The sequence below is a fragment of the Hevea brasiliensis genome, chromosome 3, assembly GCF_030052815.1.
Source record: "Hevea brasiliensis isolate MT/VB/25A 57/8 chromosome 3, ASM3005281v1, whole genome shotgun sequence".
Classification (NCBI taxonomy): Eukaryota; Viridiplantae; Streptophyta; class Magnoliopsida; order Malpighiales; family Euphorbiaceae; genus Hevea; species Hevea brasiliensis.
The window spans coordinates 95,142,662-95,152,164 of record NC_079495.1 but is presented as its reverse complement, the minus strand read 5'-3'; positions in this window follow the sequence as shown (position 1 = coordinate 95,152,164).

The window sequence follows — 9,503 nt, the reverse complement described above, 5'->3', positions numbered from 1 at the left end:
GTATGCCTTAGAGCATATCATTTAGTATGTATCTTGTATGTGTTTTATTAATAAAAATACATACATTGATATTTTGTTAGAAATTCTATTCTTAAGTTGTTAAGAATATGAGTGACAGTATTTCTAGTACAAAGTATCATAAATTGGTTCACAATCGAGGATACTTCACAATAAGGACATGACTTATCCAGAAAGATTGTAATCATGTTTGTTCCCAAGTTATTTATATGAGATGTAAATAAGATGGAATGGTGATGCCATATAACAAACATGATAGGCACTTATGCATTATAAGTAGGCCGAACCAATGACACTTATGATAAGTACGTGGAGTTTACTCTTGTCAATGCATTGTCATAAATCATATCAGTGCATATAATCTTTAGACTTGAGATAACACAATTATCTTGTATATAGGTGGTTTGAGTTTGATACTGCTTTCATACTTGTATTGTGTATGGGTATATGGGCATGTGTTGGCTCCTACTAGTTATATATGGAGGTAGGTGTTGATCAAGATGGAATCTGTTACCCTAAGTAAATAGGGATAAAATCCTATATTCATTTAATTGTTCTTGATGTTTCAAGTTCCTGGCCAGGACAGACAGATTTAATCAGAAAAGAGTTTCTGATGAGAAAATCTTTTTAATCAAGAATTGAAATTAAAAGAGAATATAATATTCATAGCAAATGGGATTTGACATAAACCATGACTCCAGCTTAAATTGGGATTTTGTAACAGAGAGATTCTATTGCATGGTAACATATAATTATAGGTTCATTCAAAGGTATTCCTTGTTACTGATTGGGTGCCCATGGCATGCTATGCTAGGTGTCAACTATGGTCTATGAGATGCCTAAAATGATTTAGAGAAATCATTTATGATAAGAAAGAGTTCTGATGATATTAAGAGTTAATATCATATCTCATTGCCAATTAGTGATGAGCCTAGTGAGTCACACATATACACAAGTAATCACCAAGTTAAATGTGATTTAATTGATTAATTAAAGAGTTTAATTGATTAATTAAATAGGTTTGGTTTGCAATTAGATTGCAAAGTCCCTAGCATGACTTGAAACCAAATCTAGGTTATCGGATGTATAGTATAAGTTAAATTTATATTTAAAGTATTTAAATATGAATTTAATTATGAGAAATTAATTAATAAAGATTAATTAATTAATTTATATTTGATATAAATTGATTAGAAGAGGAGAAATAATTATTTTGGGTTGAGAATTCAAAATTAAAACACAAGGGTAATTTGGTCATTTCACAGGGTGACATGTGGCACCATGAGATTGTGACACATGGCACCATATAAGTTTGCCATTTTGTCTTCCTATCATGCAAGGTGATCAAAGTCAAGATTAAATCTAGCTTTGACACTTGACTTAATGTGATTAGGTCAATTAATATTAAGATGCAATCAGGTGATGACATGTGGCAAGGGTTTTAAGTGATGACCTAATTATATAAAGTGATGTTATGAGAAAATAAAAATCAGCCACTCTTCTTATTTTTTCCCTCAAGTGTGTCGCCACCTCTATGTTCTCCTCTCTTCTTCCTCTTCTCTCATCAATTCAAAGAGAATTGCCCAAATTCTTTTGAATTAAAATTGCTAGAAATTGTTTCTAGTGTCCTATACACATCTATAACCTCTCTAAAAATAAATCCCTAATTTCTAATTGGTTGGCAAGGCTTAAGAAGCTGGTTTAGGGGCTGCCCATTGGTGATCTTGGTGTGGACAAGCTAGAGGGACAACTCTTGGGGGTCTTAGGTGCTTTCCAAAGGTACGAATTACATCTACAGTACATTAAAAGATTAGTGCACATATTATTATTTTAATCTAGGGTTCTAATGAATTAATTTGTTAATTCAAAATCTTAAATGGTAAATGTAGATCCTAATACATATTAAAAGAGTTTTAATATGCAATTGAACATTGAAATCAATTAGGTACATAATGGATATGGCATGATGCATGAAACCCTAGAAGAAATTTTTGAATTCAATGTTCTAATCTAACAATTTTCATGCTTTCACTCCTTCAATAAAGGAGACGTTGGGTAGCGAAGACCTAAAATTAACAATTTCATTTAACCATTTGTTCAAGAGCTAAGGACGCAGAGAGGAACCTGAAATCCATGAAAGAACGATCTTTGAATCCATTTCCAAAATCACTTGATCAGAGTGCAGCAAATAAGGGAGGTCCTTAACTGAAATTGACAAAGCTTATGAATAGCTAGGAGTTCAGCTTCACTTGAATTGACAGAACCAATCGAACAGGAGAATTAACACTTAATATTTCCATTAGAATCCTGAAAGGCTCCACCTATCCCTCCTCAGCCTGGATTCCTAATAGCAGAACCATCTGTCTTCCATTTGTAGGAATTGTTTGGAAGGGCGGACCATAGTAGGGGAGGTCTTTGAGTTTTCTTTATCACCCATTTCTTGATACCTTCAGCTCCATGAACTAATTGGAGGCTCGAGTAAGGAAAGTCTCCTTGCAGATTTTGCATCCAAATTGATGCCCGAAAAAATACTGTGCAGCAAATAGAAATATGACAAGGATGTAATCTATTAAAAACAACATCATTTCTAAGTAGCCAGATAAACCATAGTGCTGCGAAAAAAAGACAAACCCAAAAAATCCATTTGAAATTTCCTAGATGCTAAAGCTTTCCACTGAACAAAAAGTGAAGATACATTTTTCAGGCATGCAGAAATTTGTGCCCCACCAAGAAATGAAGAAGTTCCAGATTTTCGTGGCAAAAGAGCAGTGAAGAAGCACATGATTAGTGGTTTCACCGAAAGTCCCACAGAAGGGACAGAAATTCTGCGCTATAGTTACCAATCCGATACTGAATAGCCAATCCCTAACAAGGAGACGTTGCCTGCAAGCTAACCAAGTGAATAGTTCGACCTTCGTGGGAGCAGATTTAACCACAGATCAGGGATATGAGGGGAAATTGATGAGGTAAAGTGAACTAAAGTCCTGTACAGGGACTTAACAGAGAAAACACCATTTGAACTCCGTTTCCAGATAATTTTGTCATTTCTAAGAGGGCAAATAGGGCTGTTATTAATGAGGTCTAACAAAGTCTGAAGGAGCTGCAATTTTCTGCCAAAAGGGTATCTAATCCAAGATAAATTCCAAACCCATTTGCTCCCATTTCATGAGCCCAGAGATGCAATGGTAGCATCTTTGTCCTGGGAGATGTTGAAAAGATCCAGGAAAGCATCTCTCAAAGGTATTTCCAAAATCCAGGGGTCAGACCAAAATGAAAAGGAACGACCATCTCCAATACAATATCCAATGTTAGATTTAATAACATTAGCAATGAGATCATTTGAAGCAAGAGTTGATTGAATATTCTGCCATATTCTTGACGTATGACAGTTAGTTGACAACTGAATTTGATCAAAACTTTGTGCCCCACATTTGCTGAATGTCACTGAATGCCAAGTGGATTCACTCTCAGCCTGAAATCTCCACAACCACTTGAACAATAAAACTCTATTATGAAGCTTCAAATCTAAAATTTCTAGCCCACCATCTTTTTTGGATGCAACAATCGATGAGCAGTTAACCAAATGTAATTTATGAGCACCATTGCCACATGTCGCCTCTTTGCTAGGGATTTTGAAGATTGACAAATAGTAAAGGGGCAAAGAGGAAAGGCAAGCCTTAATTAGGACCATTCTACCCACTAGAGAGAGAAGCCTCCCTTTCCAAAAGGCTAGCTTTTGCTCCACTTTTCTGAATGATAGGCCTCCATGCTGAGGTTCTTTTAATATTTTTACCCAATGGCAATCCCAAATACACCAATGGAAGAGTACCCACCTTGCACGATGCAAATTTTGCAGCCATTCTAACCCGAGATTGCGATACATTTATGCCAACTTGCATGCTTTTGTGCAGATTGACTGTAAGGCCTGAGAATGAGGCAAAACATCTCAACAGTTTAATACTATAATTTAATTAATTTAATTTAAAAAATTATCATCTCCTTTAGTAAATTTTTTTTTTGTTTTAATTTGTTGTAGCTATTTCAAAATAATTTCAAAGATAATAATAATAATAATAATAATAATAATAATAATAATAATAATAATTTAAGGCCATTTTTTTAGACAATGGCCAATGGATGATCAGTCATAGCAATTGAATTGGGAAAAATTATACAATGAAACGGTTATATCTTGTCAGCATCTTATATGAAATGTCAGAGCAATAAGAGATTGACAAGTATACAAATATAATTAATAAAATTTAAAAAAAAATAACTACCTGGTTGTTATAATTTTTTTAGACTCACCATGTATATGGGTTTATTTATTATTAGTTTGTCATTCCATGCAAGCTGTCCTACATGGAATAACCAATGTACTGTATAATTTGTCTTGAATTGGACGTTTGCCAATAGCATATGTTTTTCAAACTTAACGGCCAATTTTAATGGCCAGTTTAATAGGAAATGTTTTTTATTAAAATTATTTATTGATGAAATTAAATTTATGTTTAATGGTAATTTATGTAATTATTTTATTTAAAAGATAGGAACATTATTTTATTTACAAAAACAATTTAAAATTTACTGATGCTATCGATCAAATAAACTGAGTTACACTAAATTACTACCTAATTTGATAATATTACAAATTTGGACTATTTTAACATTTGATTCATTGACCAAATTAATGTACACATTCTATTTTTTTATTTGATTCCAGTTAATATTTCTAATTATTTTTGTTTATAGTCAAATTTTTGATATAATTCTATTTTTATGCAAAAGAATATTATTATTTAACTAAAATAAGAAAATAAATCAATTCAAAAAAACAAATAAAAAAGAAATGGAAAAAATGACTGCTAACCCTTATGGTGAATACTTGAAAAGTATATTTCAACTTTTTAGGAAAAAATTACACTAACTATATAAAATAGTATAGATTGTGTATTTGGGTAACTTAATGTAAGTTGACTTTATATTAATTGACTATAATGTAATATTATTTTTTTATTATTTTAATTTAATTTATAATTTGTATCAATTCAACTCTTTTTTACAAAAAAAAAAATTATTTTAATTTGATGTGCTTAATAAAGTGAGAAAAGTAAAATAATAATTAAAAATAATAAGATTTGTGAATTAAAACCAATAACTCTTGAAAGAAGCAATATAAATAATCAAACAAATTAAAAAGAGAATTTAAGAGTAATTAGATGAAAAAAGAATGATTAGTGAGAAGGAAAAATTTTATGTATGTCAAATGATAGAAAGTATAACTATTTATAAGCAGAGAGATAAAAAAATTCAGATCAGATTTAATTAGGTTATTAAATTATTGTTAATTAAAAAAGTTACTTTTTAATTGAAAATATTTTAACATTGTTATTTAAAATCTTAAAACTCTAAAAAGTTAGCCATAAACTTTAGCCAAATAAGTTAGTAGTTGCTATTAAATCAATGACCTTAATGGCTATAAATTATTCTTTGTTTATAATAATAATAATAATAATAATAATAATAATAATAATAATAATAATAATAATTTTTTCATGATTTAATGAAATATTAAACGTATTAGATAAATACTAAATATAATTGTAGTCAATGTGTTTAAAAATATTGTACTAAAATATTCTACTAAACAGTTTTTATTTTCTTTTAAAGCGAACATAGGTCTTGATTTAGTAATTATATATTACAACTGTTTAGAAAATACAGAAAAAAAAAATTAATATTGACTTTTCTCTTTTTAAAAAAAAATTAATAGATATACTATCTTTAATAATTAGAAATATTTAAAAAATTTTAATTATTAATTTCTCACAAAAATTCAAATATCCCCTGATACTTTATTCTAATTTAGGGCAAATATTTTAAAGAAAATAAAACATTCAATCATGGCAATAACTAGAGAGTCATGATAATATTAATTGAATTTTGAAATTAAACGTGTTGAGTTGGTAAATTATCAGTCATTAAATGCTAAATTCAATTGCAGTAAATGTGTTTAAAAATATTCCACTAAATAATTTTGATTTTCCTTTAAAGTAAATTTGGGTTTTGATTTTCCTTTAGGGAAAAATTATCATCTATAAATGCAATTTAAAATTGGCATTCGGTATAAATATGATAGATTTGAAAGTTTATATGATAGTACCAAAAGAAACCTACTAACTTTATATATAGATATATATATTTTAAAGATGTAATATTATAAATTAATGGCTATTTTTTAAAATTAATTATCATTAGTGATTTTTTATTATTATTATTGTTGTTGTCATCATTGTCGTCTTTTAAATTATTTTTTATTTTAAATTATTATTATTATTATTACTACGACGATGATGAAGGGTGGTATGTGGTAAATAATATTTTTTATAAATAAATTTATAAATAATTTTTAAATATTACATTTAATAATAAAAGGTTTTAATTTTTAAAAAATAAATTAAAAAAATAATAATTTAAATCATAAATATTAATAAGGTTATAATTTAAATAATAATAATAATAATTAAAAGAGAAATAAAAAAAATTAAATAATAATTAATATAAAAGAGAGTTATTTATAAGAGTGATGCATAGCAAAATCTTTAAGGAAAGTGACACGTAACATTTAGGGGTGAGTATTCGGTTCGAACCGAACCGAACCGAACCAAATTAAATTATAAAAATCAAATTTTAAATTTTAGAAACCGAACCAAACCGAAATGGGTGAAAAACTGAATCGAACCGAATCGCTCTATTTCGGTTCGGTTCGATTTAAACCAATTGGTTTTATTTTTTATTGATATTTTAATTTAGACTTGATTTTCAAGTTATTTGGTCTAATTTTGACTTTGGTTTGAATCTAATAACCATTAATCAATGAAATTAAACAATTAATATATATATAATTAAATATAATTCATAAATTTCCCATAAAAATAAATCAATTCAAAAATCGATTCAGTTCAATTTAGTTCGATTTGAATATATAAATTACTATTCAGTTCGGTTCGATTTAATCGATTTTTTTCTCTTCAAAACCGAACCGAACCGAAATAATCAAAATTTTTATAATGTAAAACTGAACCGAACCGATTGAATTTTAAAATCGAATTGATTGAACCGAATTAATTCAGTTCGGTTCGATTTTTCGATTTAAATCGAATTCTGCTCAACCCTAGTAACATTCTCTTGGGAATCCTTACTTTATATATAGATTATATTAATTTTTAACAAATACTTTTATTATCATTACATACTTTTTTATTTAATTATAAAATATAGTCAATAATTTAATAATAATATTTAAATTTAAAAATAACAACTCAATAAAATTTTTAATATTGATATATTTTAATATAAACTCAATATTATATCAGAATAAATTTAATAATGGGTAAATTATATATATATATATATATATATATATATATATATATATATATATATATATATATATATATATATATTTTAATAATTATTAAATTTATTTTTATATGAAGGTGAATTTATAATAATAACACTTTTTAAATATTACAAATAAGAATTTAATGCGTTAGTTATAATGCTGTTATAAATAATATATTTATTAGCACATTCGTTAGTATCTTTAATTTCTATAAATAATATTAAAATACAACATAAATATAATATTCCTATATAAACCTTTACGGTTTAACAATCCCTTCCCCCATTCTTTATATCCAATTTCTTTATTCTATTTCTATGCGTAAAAAGTCCAATAACTCATAGTATTTCATATATAATTAATGGCGAATTTCATGTTCATTATGAGAAATAAAAAAAAAATAAAAAATTCAAAATAGCAAAAGATTTAATATATGCCTCATAGAATAATTTATTGCGTAAATTATTCACTCACACTAGATAATAAGAGAAAAAGAAATAATCATTAGAGAGACAAAGATTTCATGTGGTATAATAATTAAAATGTTCAATTTAATTTTTATATTGGGAAAGTTAAATTTAGTTTATTTTTACTTTTTTATCTAATTTAATTTAAAAATTTTATTTAAACTCAATTTAGTTTAAAATTTAAAATTTATAAGCTAAATTTCTTTATTTTTTTATTTAAATAAAAAATCAATAAAGTCAATTTGTTGATTTTAGAATTAAATTTATTAATTTCTTGATTTAAAATAAAAAATTAAGATATTTAATTTCTTGATTTTTGTAAATTTTTAAATTAAATTGAGATTAAATTAAAACGTTTAAGCTAAATTGAATAAAAAATTAAAAATAAATTTGTTTATATTCATGAAGCCACTTGTTATTATTATTATTATTATTATTATTATTTGAAAAAATATGTCAAAAGGCTACAACTTTGCCCAACTCTTTAATTTGTATTTAGGCTACCCTCCCAAACAGTAAAAGATTACACTGACCCATTCCATTGGGATTCCTATCCTAAACAGGAAGTAACAAATCACTAAGGAAAACAAAATCTCAATGACAACACGGCCGCGTTATTTTTTGGAATTGAAACTTCATATCGAACGATGTCAACATGGCCATGGCATGTTACATGGTCAGGCCATGTATTATGGACAAAAATCACTCGAAGTATACAACGTCAATATGGTCGTGAGATTTCATATGCCCAGGCTGTATGACCTTTTAGATCTGAAGCTTCTGTACATGGCAGGGCCTTGTCTTACTTGCTTCACACGGCCAGGGCATGTAACGTGCTGCCTTCACATGCTTTAATGTGTTCATTCTGTTATACAGTACGGCAAGGGCATTGGCCCTGCGCCCCAACCGCCTTTTGATGAAAATTAACTATATTTTCTCGTAATTAGGAATCACAAATGTTTTCGTACTCGATCAATTTTCTTCTACCTCTGTATAGTATGGAGCAGGGATGAGGAGACCTTTGTCTCATCTTGAATTTTTATAATTAACTCTCGTATAATAATGTATTATTATTTTTATTAAAAATAATTTATTTTTTTATATATTTAAATATTATAATTTTAAATAAAAAATAAATATATTATTAAAATTATATTTAAAATTTATATTTTTAACTTATAACTTATTTTTTATGTAACGCCCTCAATTTAGGTAGTAACGCCCTCAATTTAGGTAGTTATAACTGTTCCGGCGACTAACATCTGTCTGGACAGCCAGGATGACTCGAACTACATTTAAACTAGAGTGAAGAGTCATAAATTGATTGAATAAAGACTAAATAAAATCAAGGAAAAATAAAAGAAATGAAGTGCAAATGAGTTAAACGAGCCGGAGTCACAGCAATGGTTGACCTTAACGGAAAGCTACTGTAAAGACAGCTAGCAACCCCAAACCTGTGGGGAACCCTGTGAAATAATTCCTAGGACTCCGGTGAAGAGTTATTGAGGGTTCGATGACCATAAATTTGCTAAGAAAACACAAGGAGAATTAAAACAATAGGTACAGACAATTTTAGCTTGTTAAGCTAAATAGAGGACATTTTGATCATTTTG